Source organism: Scophthalmus maximus, chromosome 9, assembly GCF_022379125.1.
Source record: "Scophthalmus maximus strain ysfricsl-2021 chromosome 9, ASM2237912v1, whole genome shotgun sequence".
NCBI classification, from domain to species: domain Eukaryota; kingdom Metazoa; phylum Chordata; class Actinopteri; order Pleuronectiformes; family Scophthalmidae; genus Scophthalmus; species Scophthalmus maximus.
In genome coordinates, this window is record NC_061523.1 from 23,844,133 (window position 1) to 23,860,998 (window position 16,866).

At 45.0% G+C, this 16,866-nt stretch overlaps 1 protein-coding gene across 3 annotated transcripts in view; it reads right to left on the reverse strand.

Moving 5' to 3' along the window:
* Positions 1-16,866, reverse strand: part of LOC118319124 (protocadherin-1-like) — a 157,634-nt gene that overhangs the window by 80,011 nt on the left and 60,757 nt on the right. The gene's annotated exons all lie outside the window — the stretch shown is intronic.

Genomic DNA, 16,866 nt, shown 5'->3' on the forward strand with positions numbered 1-16,866 from the left:
CTGGAGGAATAAGAGAAGGGGGAAGAAGAGTGTGACGAGGAAAAGGAGAAAGGATGGAGGATGGGGGGGAAGTAGAGAAAGTGGGAAGAGGACCAACAGGGAGAGTGATGAAGAAGGAGGAAGAGGAAGGGAAGACGGACAGTAGAGGAACAGGAGGAGGAGAACGAGGAACAGGAGGAAGAAGAAGAAGAAGGCGTCAGTGGCAGATGGAGAAGAGGAAGAGGAGCAGTCAGAGGGTGAACAGTGGGAAGGTGAGGAAGACGAGGAGCAATGAAAATCAGGAGTAAAGGGAGAGATGGGCGAAAGGAGGAAGATGAGGGAGCAATAAGAGCAGGAGGAGAAGGAGGAGGAGGAAGTAATAGGGGAGGAGGAGGAGGAGGAGGAGGAGGAGGAAGAGGCGTTCACTGGGCCACATTGTTCAGAGATGATTAAAAACCAGCGAGAGGAGAAAGGCACGACGCCTCGCTGGCTGTTTGTCAGCTGAGACACGGAGAGGGAGATAACTGAGAGTGTGTGTGTGTGTGTGTGTGTGTGAGATCCTCATTACCTCCCTCTGTGGGAGATAAGAGGGTGTGAGGCTGCATTGTGCATGCTTATAAAAGTCTGTCCTTATCAAGTATGCATGCACACACACACACACACACACACACACAGACTCACACCAACAACACTCTGTCCCTCTCTCTCTATCTGCTTCTCACACACACACACACACACACACACACACACACTCGGCCCACGTGAAGAGCGGCTGGCACCAATAATTCAACACAACTGTGTTGAATCCGGGTGGAGAATGAATGAGGAGAGGAAAATAGATGGAGGGAGAGAGAGAGGGGGGAGAGAGAGAGAGAGGAGGGGAGAGAGAGATAGAGAGAGAGGAGGGAAAGAGATAGATTGAGAGGTGGAGAGAGAGAAACCACATATATATATACGTGTATATATATACACGTATATATATATATATATATATATATATATATATATATATACATATATATACGTATATATATATACGTGTGTATATATATACACATATATATACTTATATATATATATGTATATCTATACATATACATATTCATATATCAAAGTACACACACACACACACACACCTTGTCCTGAAACTACAGATGCAGGTTATGTTTTCATCACTGTGACTCGATCCAACTGATCATTTGCTCCTGATCAATAAACTCTGAGTGATCGAGAAGTTGATCAATCTGTGTCAAGTGTGTGTCCACATACTTCTGTCCCTAAGTGTCCGTTGTTACATAAAGTCAAATGATTATTCATTTAGATACTTGAAATGCTCTCATTTTTGTGTGTGTTTGATTCTATCGTTCGACAGGAACCTTTTTTGCTCAGAAGCAGCAAAGTTCAGAAAAAAAATAATCTGTGTCTGGACGTTGGTACGAAATATGCAGCGCACTGTAAAAAAAGAATTAAATGACATCCATGTGATGATGCTCGGTTTCTTTGTCTAACAGAAACAAGCTGTATCACTGCATCTGTCACTCAGCATCATGCAGGCACACACACGCGCGCACAGATGAAACAGGTCAGCTGAGCTGAGTCTCTCATCTGGTTCCCAGAGTTTAATCTTGCGCCTGCATTCCTTTGCCCTCAGGTGCGTGTCTGTGTCTATATGTGTGTGTGTGTGTGTGTGTGTGTTAACGTGCATGTGTGTTACAGTTGAGCCAGTGACTCTAGTGTTGTACTGGCGGAGCACATGGAGCTGTAACTCCGGAGCACACACACTTCCAGCAACACACACACACACACACACACACACACACACACACACACACACACACACACACACACACACACACACACACACACACACACACACACACACACACACACACACACACACACACACACACACACACACACACACACACACACACACACAATCAGAGGAATGAACTTGAATAAATCTCCTTCTTCAGCTCGTATTTTTCAATTTGCTGCCTCGCTGCCCTCTCACGCGGCGCTCAAACGCACGACAACAGTGAACGCGGCGCTGACGGATGACGTGTGGACAGTAGCACCCCACCACCCCCACCCCCACCCCCTGGAGTGACCCCCCAGTGGAGCGGGGGTGGGGGGCAGGCGGTCTGCTGTGTTTTTGTACGTATGTGCATTCATCTAAGTTGCTGATGCGTTCGAGGTGTCAGTCACAATAAGTGTAAAACACAGCGGCGTGCGTGTTTTTCTCCGTCACATGATCCAGAGTCTTCACCCCCCGGTCATCATGTGACCGTCGCTACATTCAACACCGCAACAAAGAGACCGAGACAGAAAAACTGATTCAAGAAAGAATTTGAACGATGGATCGATGGAGTGATTGTGAATAAAATTTGATTCGTGGAAACGAATCTTTTTTTCTTCTTCTCCTGAACGTCACCTCGCGTTCGGGGATTCACTGTAAAAGTTTCATAATGAACAGAAGAAGAAGAAACTTTACATTCGACCGAGGCAGCAGAAAGTGGGATGAAGTGGTTTCCAGCTGACAGCTCTGGTATGTTAATCCCTAAAAAACACCTCCCTTCCTCCTCCTCCTCCTCCTCTTCCTCCTCCTCCTCCTCCTCCTCCTCCTCCTCCTGCTCCTGCTCCTGCAGTCAGGAATGCTGCAGCAGGTTATAATTGGCTCCAGGACGGAGCGAGGGAGGATGAAAGGAAGAAAGAAAAGAAAAGGTGGAGCGAGAGAAGAAGAAGCGGGAGAGAGAGGGAGGGAGATGTGAGCGAGGGGATTCGGTTTTGATTTTCCTCGGCTGTCGTCCAGGAAAGGAAAAGAAAGAAAAGTATGATTTTCCAGTGTTAATGTGTCGGGTTATGACTCAGACAATCTGCAGAGTGAATCTCTTTCCACCTCTAACGTCGGTGGAAGACCTCTGGATTCAGGAATAGCAGGACGCCAAACACCGAGCGGGTCCATTTCTTTGAAACATGCTCACTCGTAAATCAGAGACGGTTAAAAGAGAAGGAGTCGTTTTGCTGAAACGGGGCAGATCTATTTAAATATTGAAGTTTTATTATTTGTAACATATATATGCGATTCGAATGATTAGAAAGGGGGTGTGACATCAGACTGCGGCGGCAGCGGGATGATTCCGCTTCTCACAACTGTTTTTCCCTCTAACGCACTTTATCTCCGGTTTTATTTACTCCTCTTTAAACCCATTCTATTGTTTCATCTTTCACTCTTTCTTCCTCATTTATTATTTTATCTTCATGGTTTCATCTCTCTTTGTTCACCTGCCTCAGTTCCCGTTCATGTTGTTTTTCTCTGTGGCAGGAGGAGGAAGTCGTTCTGTGTAAAGTTCCTTTACAAATAAAGTCTGATTGATCGATTTCATTCGTAACTCAAGACGAGCGACGCACCGATTGTGAAATTATCTGAAAAAGATTTCAACAGAATGAATGGCCACGTGTGTCAGCGGGCAGCAGGGGGCGCTGCTGCGTGGATACAGCGTGATTGACAGCTGGTGCGCGGTTGCAGGTGCAGGTGGGCGAGCTCCTCCGTCAGACCACGCCTCCCAAAATTGGCGTCCAGTTGCAAGAAAAACAAAATGCTGCAAGTGTAAAAAGCGTAACTCAAGGTTTCGAACCAGCGGGCGACGTTGCGGTGGTTCGCCGCTTGGTTGCGATTCAATTTCTATCGTGTCATTGGTAATTTCATCTCACCAGGAGGCCGAGGCAGATATTAGGTTCTCTGTGCGATCAGCTGATGTGTACAGCGTGTACAGTGTGTACAGTGTGTACAGTGTGTACAGCGTGTACAGTGTGTACAGTGTGTACAGCGTGTACAGTGTGTACAGTGTGTACAGCGTGTCACACGATTACACGCCGGCGGCTGGTTAACGACCTCGAGCGAAGCCGCGTTCTCGGCCCAGTGAAGCGTCGCTGCTGTTCACATGTGATCCGACACAAACACGTATGTAAACAACACATGGATCCATTGGATTCCGTGCGTCTCTGCTCTGGGAATATGTGCAGCCTGTTTACCATCATAACAACAATAATAACAACAATAATAATAACAATAATAATAAATAATGTCTGTGTTGAGTGTGAACAGCCAATGAGCTTGTGTTTCTCCTTCCCTTACATTTTCCACCTCTCTCATTCTCCCCCTCCCTCCCTCTCTTTTATTCTCCCTCTCTCCTTTCTCTCTCTTTCATTCTCCCCCTCTCCCTCCCTCTCTTTTATTCTCCCTCTTTCCTTTTCATTCACCCCCTCTCCCTCTCCTTCTCTCTCCCTCTATACGTGAAGATCATAAATCACAGCAACTCTCAGGACGTCTGTCATCAGCTATTGTGGAGGGATATGTAACTGACTGAGTGTGTGTGTGTGTGTGTGTGTGTGTGTGTGTGTGTGTGTGTGTGTGTGTGTGTGTGTGTGTGTGTGTGTGTGCAGGTGTAGGGTAGGAGAGAGAGAGAGCGAGCAAGAGAGAGAGCGCCTGGGGAGTTGAGGGGCCATATACATGCATGTGAGTAGTAAAAATAGTCGTGGCAGAGCGAGGGAGGGGAGGGGGTTGGTTGGGGGGGCGGAGGGGGGTCGATTGTCTGGAAACAATAGAGGGAAGGAAAACGCTGACGGACCGCCGCCGCCGCCGCAGCACATCCAGTGTTCTGTGTGTTTGTGAGTGAAGAGCTTCGACTGTGGGAATAAATAATAATGTCCAGATACAGAGACAGGAAGTGGGAAAACCTTCACAAGATGGCCGACACTTCACAATGTCTCCTCTCCATTATTACATATTAATATTTAATGGCATATCTATTCTACTTATCAATTTGTTTATTTCAAACGTAGACAGCACTTGTTTTCAGCCCCTGAGCGCCACCGACGTCTTCACGCAGTGTTTGTGGGGGAAAGTCTTTCACGTGGCGTCTGGTGTGAGACGTCGCCACGTTTCAACTCTCGCTCTGGGGATTAATGACGTTCTGTCATCGGGTTTCTCCACTTTCAACCCGCAGACAATACACCCACAATTGAAAACTTCCCGTGGCAGGAAGTTAGGTGGAGAATATTCCAAAGACAAAAAGATCTACGCGCCGAACGAAGTCGGCAGCCTCCGTCTCCAAAAAACAACATGTGTCAAACGGCTTGAAAAGTAAAAGAGATGACGTGATACAGTTATTAACAATATAAAGTTGATGAGGTGGATATGTCAGCTGCTTACGTCCACATTCAGCATCATCATCCCGGGCTCATATTCGTGACCACCTTGATGAATGTTCACGTTTCAGCCAGAAAACAAAATATAAAAAATTGAAAATTAACAGAGGAAACTGATTATTTCCCACTGTGATGATTCGGTCACGACGACAAAACGACAAATGACTCGCTTCCTTCAGCCGTTGTCATTATTTATTTATTTTTTCCATTTAGAAATATTGATGAATGCGTCACACTTGAGGGGAAAGTGTGGAAACATCAATTCACGTCTCAGTCATTCTCGAGGATGTTCGGCCTCCGGCGCATCGCAAGATGAGAAACACTCAAACAGGAGCTGCGCACAACCCTGGAGTGTGTGTGTGTGTGTGTGTGTGTGTGTGTGTGTGTGTGTGGAGAAACACATCTACTTTTTATATATCCTGAATTATATATTAATTTTATTAGATATGTACATATGTAATACTTGGACAATGCAACTAAAGGCCATAAGAGGTCAAACCTCTTTTCAAACCGAGCCACATGTCAAAACAAACAGATGCTGAGCAGGAAAAAACGAAATGAACCAGTTTTCCATATGCACCCATTATTAGCTTACAGCTAGCATAGGAGCAGTGAGCAAAGCTCCAGGTGGTTTCGCCTTTCCTGTCCAATCTGTGTTGGCCGGTGGAGCGGCGGCCCGTTAGCCCCGTTAGCCGCTGGGCCTCGCAGAAGCAGACGTTCTCCACAGGAGCGAGGGTGGACGCTGGCCAGGGTTCATTAGCATCCAGTCTGGGATTAGCCGCCTAGCTTGCCAAGACTGCTGCGGCTTCCCCGGCCAAAAGAGACAACAGGCCCACAGGGAAACGAGGGGCCGGGCTAATGCTACCCGCTAACGCCAAGTCCAATCTGCAGCAGACAGGAGGACAGCGGCCCGAAACACAACGAGGCGACACAAAGTGTCGGCACGCGACCGACCGCCGGCAGCCGGTTCTGTGCAACATGTTCATTTAAAAAAAAAAAAACACTTTCATTATCGATTAGTTGTTTGGTCCAAATAATGGTGAAAAATGTAGATCATGTTTCCCAAAAAAAACCAAGATGATGTTTGGTTTTGTCCACACACCAAAGATATTCAGTTTACTGTCACAGAGGAGCAAAGAAACCAGAACATATTCACATTGAAGAAGCTGAAATCAGAGAATTTTTGACTTTTTTCCAATTTTGAAAGTGTGGAGGAGACAAGGAAATGAGAAGGTACGATCAAAGACCAAGTAGAGCGATTTGGACAAACTAAGGTGTAATTGAACAAAAGGAGGGTGAGAAATAACTACACGCACACACACACACAGACACAGCAGCTCCTCCCACGTGTACACACTGATAACACACACAGAGACAGTGTACTCTGACTCCACCCGCCCCACCTCCACCTCCACCTGACGACACCTTAAGCCCTCGAACATCCGACGGACGTCAACACAACAACAGGCTCCAACCTGCTGAGCCAGTCAGCTGACCTTTGTCCCACGAAGCAGGTGTGGGGGAAATGAGTGCACACACACACACACACACACACACACACACACACACACACACACACACACACACACACACACACACACACACACACACACACACACACACACACACACACACACACACACACACACACACACACACACACACACACACACACACACACACACACACACACACACACACACACACACACACACACACGTGTTTGTGTGTTTGCTTTGACCTCTGACCTCCTCTCTGGCTGTGAACTTGCTGTTGTCAGATGTAAATCAGAACGCTGTGGCTAAATGCATCAGCCACCAGAAGTGCAGAACGTAAAAATAAGGAAGCTCCACTTTATTTTATGGATCCAACAACAAACTGGAAGCTGCATTTAATAGTTCAGTTTTGCAGAACTAACTTTCCGTCCACATGAAACATTTGTATTTCCCTAAAACTTGGCGTGATCTCGTCGACAATAGAAAACATACTGTATGTTCACAGTATTAATATTATTTCTGCTGTGAATATGATGCTTTCTACTCTGTGTTGTTCTCGAGTTACTGTCTTCAAAAGAACAATAGGAAGTTTGCTCCTAATTAAATTAGCTCATTGAACCATTAAATAGAAAATATTTCCATAACATTTTTGTTGCATGCTGCACATCTCAATTACTAATCTGTGACTTTTAAAGAAGTGGATTTGTTTTATTAAGGGTTCTTTGTTTGTTTTTCTGTTCCATCAAATTCTTTTTTCCACCAGTTAATTTCCTAAAAACTCACCAACTGAAGTCTCGTCCTGAGAATTGACAGCTATTCTGAAATGACTCGTATATCATCAAGTGAGACGTATCAACGCCAGTGGAACCTCGTATCTTCAGCCCGAACCGCGCCTCAGTTTGTGGGTTTAATTAAAGTCGGAGTTGCGGCAGGAACCGACTCCACCTCGTTCGTTAATTTGCTGCGGTCGCAGGCAGGAGCTTGTTTCTCGCTCGGAAACAGGAAGCTGGGATTTGTCAGCCGGCGGATAATTTAATAACAATGTTTTTGTTTTGTTTTGTTTTTAAGAGCCAGAGACAAGGATGAAAATTAACGTCAATGTGTCTGCATTCGGTGTGTGTGTGTGTGTGTGTGTGTGTGTGTCTTTCTTAGCAACGCGGAGGTGGAGCTGATTCACTGCAAACTCTACGAACCGGAGACTCGCCAGTGAAAGTGGAGAATTGTTTTTATTCCTGAACTTTTTGACCTTCGTTGAAGATCCCAACCTGAGTAAAAGAGAGGAGAGCAGTGGGAGCAGTTGACGACAACCCAAGCAACTGCTCCCCCCCCCCCCCCCCCCAAAAAAAAGCATCCAGCAACAAATTTAGCTACATGTAAAATGTATTTAGTAACTTTAAAAGTGTAAAGAAAAAGGCGAAAATGCTCATATTTCCCTGAATTTGTTTCTGTAACAAAGTCAAAAGGTTATTGTGTCTATATTGAAGCTGGTTAGCTAACCTGTTATAATGTCAGCTAACCAGGGATAAAGTAAGCTAAGCAGTAATAAATTTAGCTAACCCGTAATAACGTTAGCTAACCTGTAATAAAGTTAGCTAACCTGTTATAACGATAGCTAACCTGTTATAAGGTTAGCTAACCCGTTAGCTAGCTTTTTATAATATTACCTAGCCTGTTATAACGTTAGATAACCTAGGCAAGATACAAAAGTCTCAGTATGTGAAATCCATTGTCCTGAAAATATGACAACACTTGTTTAGAAAAAAAAAAAGATTACTGTATAGGTTTTATTTCTATGATCTTATTGTAGCTATCTGAGCTGTGCTCTTCAAACATTCAACTTGGCGTAAAGTAACCGACCTCTAGAAAATTAAATAAAGCAATTTAAGGGAATTCCAGATTATTTGGTGTATATACGCCTGGATTTAATTTAGAAAGGAATAACCCAAGTCTAATACGAGGCACAACATTAAGTACAAAAATACGTTAAGCTATCTCCATCAAAAAACATCAATAACATCATGAACATTATAGCTAACCACAAACTGGGCCAACATGTACATCCGAAATGTTGGCAATATATATATATATGTATATATGTATATATATATTCACATTAGTTCTCGCAGCTAGCTGCGTTCTCCATCGACGCACGAGCCGAGTGATCCACCGCTAAGAGTTGTCATTGTTTTTATTTTTTTTGGTTTGGTTTTTCCGGCCAGCAAAAGGGTTTGGACAAAAGACACGTATATATACATATATATATAGGACACTGGGCTTGTAATAAACAGAAATGCTTCTTTAAAGGCATGTACCATTTCTTTAAGGGCCGTAACCATGGCAACGCTCACAGGGGGCTGACATCTCGGTTATGTCAGCAAAAAAGCAGACAGGTGGGTTCCAGGTACATAATAAATGTGTTTGTGTGTGTGTGTTGTGTTTACTACAGCAGGGCAGAAAGGTAAAAGGTCAACAGGGCACGCCAGCTGTAACCGTGCCAACCAGACTACAGACACAGACCGGGCTGTTGCCGTAGAGACCCACACAGAGCAGTCAGTCGGTCAGGGACAGACATTCCATCCGAGTTGGACGAGCTTATGAGGCCACAGATATTGGCGGTTGTGTGTGCGTGTTTGTGTGTGTTATCATTATTGCTTTATGTTACAGTGTGCTCAGTGATTAGTGCGAGTGAATAATGAGCCCGTGTCAGCGACAGAGGAGAAAGACTCGATGATAAACGACAAAATAAATTAAACCGATTGAGGAAGAGACGCCGCGTCTTCCAACTTGTTATCCAATTATCTTCCATCTATGTGTTTGTGTTTGTGTGTGTGTGTGTGTGTGTGTGTGTGTGTGTAACTGTTAAAGAAACAGTCCAACATAAACCCTCTTTATATACGCTGAGATGGATTCTAGTTCCATTTCCATGTGTCCAATACCAACTATACATATGGTTTTTTTTCCCCGTTGTTTGTTTTCCCGGGGCAGTGAACTCACCATGATGTGGTGGAGAACGATGGAGGACGTAACTGTAGACTGAGATAACATCCACAGTCCCGTCATTGGGTTCAGGTCAATGAAAGATGATGGTTTTGGTTAAGTGTGAAAGAAATAGGTTGTGTCTAAAGTCACTTGCATGTTTTTCTGTATTAAAACAGAACAGGAACTGTCACTAATCTTCCCCTTAAAGATGTTATTGAACGTTTTCTCAGCTTCCCAACGAGGTTACTTGTCAAAAGGTGGCGGTGGTGACGGCCCCTCGCTATCGTTGCTTTTACGACACAAGTGGTTGTACCACGTCCCCTGAGGGGCCTGATGAGATGAGCTGGGGCTAGCTGGTTAGCACGCTAACTCCAGTAGAGACAAAGAAGTGATAGAAAGCAAAACTAGAGTTAATGATCAAGAGTTATGATGCTGAACGTGCAGCATTTCTGTCAGACGGGTCAGTAGGCAGCTGTTAATGCTAACGTCGGCCCCGTACCGATAGCAAACACGTCCAAATATTCCGTACGGCTGTGTTTAGAACCTGAAAAATAAGTTAATTTTACAATTACGTTTCCTGCTAAATGTATTTGTTTTAGGTGATTCAAACTAAAATTTTAGGACACAGGGTTTCCAGTGCAGAGCGTGTGCCGGGCATTGTTTAGCCTAGCTTAGCACATAGACTGCAAGCAAGGCGGTAACAGTTAGCCGAGCCACATGACATGTCGTCTGGTAAAAGTCATTCAATGTTATCAACATTAATGGTAAAAACGCAAATAGATGGAGCTAGGCTAGCAGTTTCCATCCGTCTCCAGTCTTTGTGCTAAGCTACGCCAGACACGTGCAGCCTGGGCCTGTCTGAGAGAGACGAGAGCTCATATCCAGCTCGTGACCTCACGCTGAGGGTGGGAAGAGGAAAAAAAAACGGCTAATGAGGATTCCACAAAACGTCGGATTGAATAACAATCATGAGGATGAACTGAGCCAAAGAGGAAACGCACCGAAACACACACACACACACTTCACTGACGGTGAACACAAGAACAACAAGGCCGGCTCTTGTAAGGACACTTGCACCATAAGTCACTTTATGTGCACGCACGCACACGCACACGCACACACACAGTATCAGTGTATTAATATTCAGTCGGTACAGTTGCAATGTTTACACAGAGAGAGAGAGAATGAGACAGTGATGGAGGACAGCTCGCTCGCCCGCTCCTTGCTCAGCCTCTCAATTACCTCTGACTGTGATTAATACATCAGACTGCATTAGCCTCTCTCTCTTTTCCTTCATCCCTTCTTCCCTCCCTTCCTCCTCGTTGTTTTCCTCCGCAGTCAAATAGAAAAACAAACTTGCTGAGGAATGTGTCGATTGGTTTTGGCCGGGTCTGGGACCAGTGGTTTCTTTTGGGGGTGGGGGCTGATGAGTGGGCGGAGTCATGAGATCGCTGTGGTTAGCCCGAGCCGCGGCGTTCCAGGGGCGCCATAATGACAGAGAGCCGGGGGCAGAAAGATGGCGCCGCTGCTGCGGACACGTAAACACCAACGTGGTCGTTTATCGTTTACTGCCGTGGGAAAACGTTCTGCCGCTTTAATTCCTCCGGTCGCTCCGTTTAATGAGTTTAAGTCATGATACCGCACACAACCACATGGTACAGTACTCCCAACATACCACGTCCTGTTACCCAACAACGCATCCCGTCGTGTCATATACGATGTGATGGTATTTACCGCAAGATAATTAAGAAATTCCCACAATGCACCAGAGCCACGACAGGGTTTGATCCAGAGTTCGCCCTCTCGCCCCCCGAAACTCCTCCGTGTCTCGTTCCCTTTCATTATTTGACTACTTTTTAAAATTCTTTTTTGTGTGTGTGTGTTCCGAGGGATCACACAGTCCGGTTTTTCTCTCAATGTGGAATATTTTACAAAACACAAAGTCCACAAATGTGCTTCTTCCCTTCTCTTGTTGAACACCATGTCTCACGGCAACATGTGTTTAACAATGTTTTTTAAATAATGGCCGGACAGCGTTCAGCTTCTCTGCCTCGTTTTCTTTTGGTCAGTGGCCTCGGGAGAACAACGCCGACGACATGAACCCGATTTCATTCAATCAGTTCGTCCGTGTGACCGAAAACAAACGAGCCGCTGCTCTCTGATGTCGCCTCGCACGGCTCCGACCCCGGGACTGTGGGGAGCTCTGTGTGTGTGTGTGTGTGTGGAGGGGGGGGGGGGGGTCCGATGCTAAGTTGTGGAGGGTGTCGACGACGTGCAGGATGTCCTGCAACTTTACTGTTTGACTCTGCGTGGAGATCATCACTTATGAATGATGACACGGCTCGAAATAAATAATAGAAGACAGATGCAGAGGAAGAAAAGAGAGAGAGAGAGAGAGAGAGAGAGAGTGTGTGTGTGTGTGTTTGTGTGTGTGTGTGAGAGAGAGAGAGAGAGAGAGAAAGTGTGTAGTTCAGTGTTTTATGTTGCAGATGAAAAAATGGATGACAGATGCTGGGCAGAAAGATGCACTGTGTGTGTGTGTGTGTGTGTGTGTGTGTGTGTACGTGTGTGTGTGTGTACGTGTGTGTGTGCGTGCGTGCGTCATTAACTATTAAATCCAACTGTACAGTTTTGCTAAATCTGTGTCCGTCGCTGCAACGCTGCAAACATGTGAGACAGGGAACAACCCTGAGGGGGGAGAAGAAGAGGGAGGATGGAAAGAAGGATGGAAGGAAGGAGAGAAGGAGAGAAGGAGGGTGAGTGTTTCCTCCCTCCTCCTCACCCTGAATGAACAGCAGCTCATTGACAGAGAGAGAGAGAGAATTAGGATTCAACTGCGGTGGTCGACCGAGCAGGGACTGACTTAGATAAATCACCTGCATGCACAAAACACACACACACACACACACACACACACACACACACACACACACACACACACACACACACACACACACACACACACACACACACACACACACACACACACACACACACACACACACACACACACACACACACACACACACACACACACACACACACACACACACACACACAAACACTGTGTATACAGGCAGTATGTAGCAGTAAAAAGTGAGAAGCAGCTGAAAGCCAAACTGTGTCTGTCCACATGGGAAAAGTAATTAAAACCCCAAAACCTACAGGATCACACAGCAGCTGATCAGACACACACACACACACACACCAACACACACACACACACACACACACACACTGCGAGTTCAGCTGCAGAGAATACAAAGCCACACCTCTCCGATCTCACACTGACACAAAGGTCGGCCGTTTGTTTTCATTTGAAAACGTTCGTCTTGATGCCGAGACTCTTTGGCAGCAGGGTTCCATGATTCATCAGGACCCATCAGAATCCAACAGGATCCATCGGGAACCATCAGAATCCAAAGGATCCATCAGGACCCATCAGGATCCATCATAATCCAACAGGACCCATCAGGATCCATCAGGATCCATCATAATCCAACAGGACCCATCAGGATCCATCAGGATCCATCAGGATCCATCATAATCCAACAGGACCCATCAGGATCCATCAGGATCCATCATAATCCAACAGAATCCATCAGGATCCATCAGGATCCAACAGGATCCATCATAATCCAACAGGACCATCAGGATCAGTCATAATCCAACAGAATCCATCAGGATCCATCATAATCCAACAGAATCCATCATAATCCAACAGAATCCATCAGGATCCAACAGGATCCAACAGGATCCAACAGGATCCATCAGGATCCATCATAATCCAACAGGACCATCAGGATCCATCATGATCCAACAGAATCCATCAGGATCCATCCGGATCCATCAGGATCCATCATAATCCAACAGAATCCATCAGGATCCATCATAATCCAACAGAATCCATCAGAAACACTTGACATTAATGGTCAAAGTTCAGTTTCTCTACTGTACTAAGTGATTTCCTCAGCCAGTAGAGTCAGATGTGTGTACGAACTCTTTTTTTCCATGTAACAGTGAATGGGAGGATGTGTCCACTTCCTGGAAAGAGTCTCATCATTTCTTTACAAATACCATCGGCTGACACAGGAAGTGACGTCAGCACAGTGATGCAGGACGAGGCTGGTTTCAGGAAGCATGTGGGCTGTGTTTCCGACAGCCCACATGCTGTCCCCCAGGGACGACAACCCCCCCCCCCCCATATATACATACAATCACACACACACACACACTATTATATTAACACACATATACACAGGAAGGAACCCCACAACAATGGATGAGCCACAACAGAGAGCTGCAGGAGGAAAAAACAAACTGTCCTGCTGCGGGGGAATCCCTTGAAGTGAGTGTTCTGTAGGGCTGAACACACACACACACACACACACACACACACACACACACACACACACACACACACACACACACACACACACACACACACACACACACACACACACACACACACACACACACACACACACACACACACACACACACACACACACACACACACACACACACACACACACACACACAGAGTAACTGCCTCTATGTGTGTGTGTGTGTGATTGTCGAAGAAGAAATTGGAAGTCGAGCGATATGGAACTAGGGGGTAGATGCCGCTAGATATTTGGAAGTGAAAGATTTCCGATACCCCTAATATATACATAGAGAGATATATATGTATATCTCTCTATATATATAGAGAGATATATATTGGCCGATTTAATAAAAGTTTTCATATCGCTAAATATGAATACTGATACGGATATGTGTCTGCGAAAAGCTCATATCGGCGAGGCGATATATTGATGAGGCTCGAGTAGAGATTGACAGCTGTTGTTTTGTTATTGATCCCGCCAACAAGCCTCTGATTGGTTGGTTTATTATTCCAATCTGTTTTTAATCATTTCAGCGCTGGTATCGCTATGACGACCCATGTTTTGCTGCTTTCGCGCATTGACGCGGAACCCAACAAAGTCGTCATTGTCTCCGGCCCAGTGTAAATAGCATGCCGCCATTTTGGACTCAAGAATCAAGAATCCATCAATGGAGACTTCTGGACCCTGTAACACTGAAACTGTACAATTTCCCGCATTTGATTTATCTGCGACTGCTGGGAGGTTCCTGGAAGACCGGAGTAATTTGATACTAATCACTGGAAAAGTGCAGCGTTCAGTTTGGTGAACGTCCAATTCGTCCATTTAATCAGAACCGCGGCCTCAACTGTGGTGAAGTCCTTAGTTCAGTTTGACCTCCGGCGTGACCTGGGACACGTGATCACATGACCTCACATCACATCCCTGCACTCCCACTACCATTTAACCACTCAACCTGTCAATCAAACCAGCTGCACAAACACACACATGCACTGAGCGGTTGGATTGCCGGTTGTCACCTTGTTTTGCAGCGTGTTGACGAGTGTGACCTCTGGCTTTGTTTACCCTCAAACAAAAGACCATGTACCCGTAACTATACACACACACACGCACACACACACACACACACACACACACAAACACAGTGGCAGACACACCCACTCTGACACACACACACACACACACAGACAGACAGACAGACAGACACACAGACAACTATAGAGACAAATGGCAGTCAATAACTTCCTCCCTCCATCTTTATGGAACTCGTTAACTTCTGTCTCCCTAATGGCTCTGTGCTGCGCCTTTTGTTAGCCATTCTGCTTCACACACACTCTCTCACACACACACACGCGCACACACACACACACACACACACACTCACACTCACTCAGCAGTCAGCTCGGGTCGCACACTAACAGCATTCGATGGATTTTCCTTTTGCGTTGATGAATCTTCAGTGTGATGCAACGTTTGGCTCACAGGAAACTTCCAGTGCCAGTTTTTTTTTTATGCAGCTTTTTATGTAATTTTTCACATTTTCACCACTTTTAAACGTTAAACTTTCAGTCTGACATCCCCTCGTTTCGTTTACGGCCTTATCAAACATCAGATGAGTCGCTACGCTAACAACCGCTCTGTGTCGTTGTTTATCCTGGACTGCGATCCACACGATCATACTATAAACATGTTAACCTACATTCATCGAGAATCATTTTGGAGGGAATACAGTACTGTGTTAACGTTTATTAAATTAGTCGAAACACTACTCTTTAAACAGCCATCTCCAGTGTTTATGCTTAGCTAAGCTACGCTAAGTAGCTGCCAGTTCCAGCTTCATGAGATTTGTACTAATTAGAAAGTTGTTGTTTTTTTTAGCAAGTTAAACATATTACACACCTTCTGTTTTTGGACTGTTCTTAACCTTTCATCGTGTGGATTTTTTCCCGTCTATTAAACTTATATTTTATCAAATCAATGTTAACAGTACCCTATGGTGTACTTTGCTGTTTCTGCCTCCTTGCAACACGGTTTATATGAACAAATTTTGATTTGGTCGAGTCCTTGAAATGCTCAAGTCTCACCATACCATGTAATGGGTTTGTAATTTTATCTCGGTGGTATAATCGATTCAATTTTATTTGTATAGCGACATATGTGGGCTTTGGAAAGAAAAGGTGTTCCACAGGGTTCTAATCCGGGACCACTTTTATTCACAGTTTTTTATCAATGTATGTGGAATAAAAGGTGAAAACGGTGCAGACAACACCATTTTATATACAACAGCAATCTCTGCTGCTCAAATTTGATTTCCGTAACTTTAGCTGGGCTGCAATTACTGTTAAATTAAAATAAAATAGATTAAGCGCCACTGGAGTAGATATTACTGCTCTTCATGGGACACCGATCGAAAACGAGCTTGTACACTAATCTTGATTTCTGACATGCAGTGCATACAAAAACAAGGCCTTTAAATGCAGATCTATAGCTTTTTTAAATTGAAGTATGAATTCAAACTGTTATGGACTCTTGCGTTGTAATTAAAACTTGTTCTCCTGCCTCCAACTGTTAAATCTTTCATAAATTGGGGCTGGTGTTTATAAAGCATCACTGCTTTCAACATGAGGAAGTTAAGCGGTAGTTACTCGAGGTCGAGAAGAGAGAAGTTCTGCATTTATTAATTTACAAGGCTCGTGTCCGTCTGTTTGACTACAGATCGACTTCACTCTGCAGAATGCCTCAGGACTTTTTGTTCCTCTTTTTGGGGGGGTTCTTGAAAACCATGAGGTTAATACGGAGATTAGGAAACTGCCTTT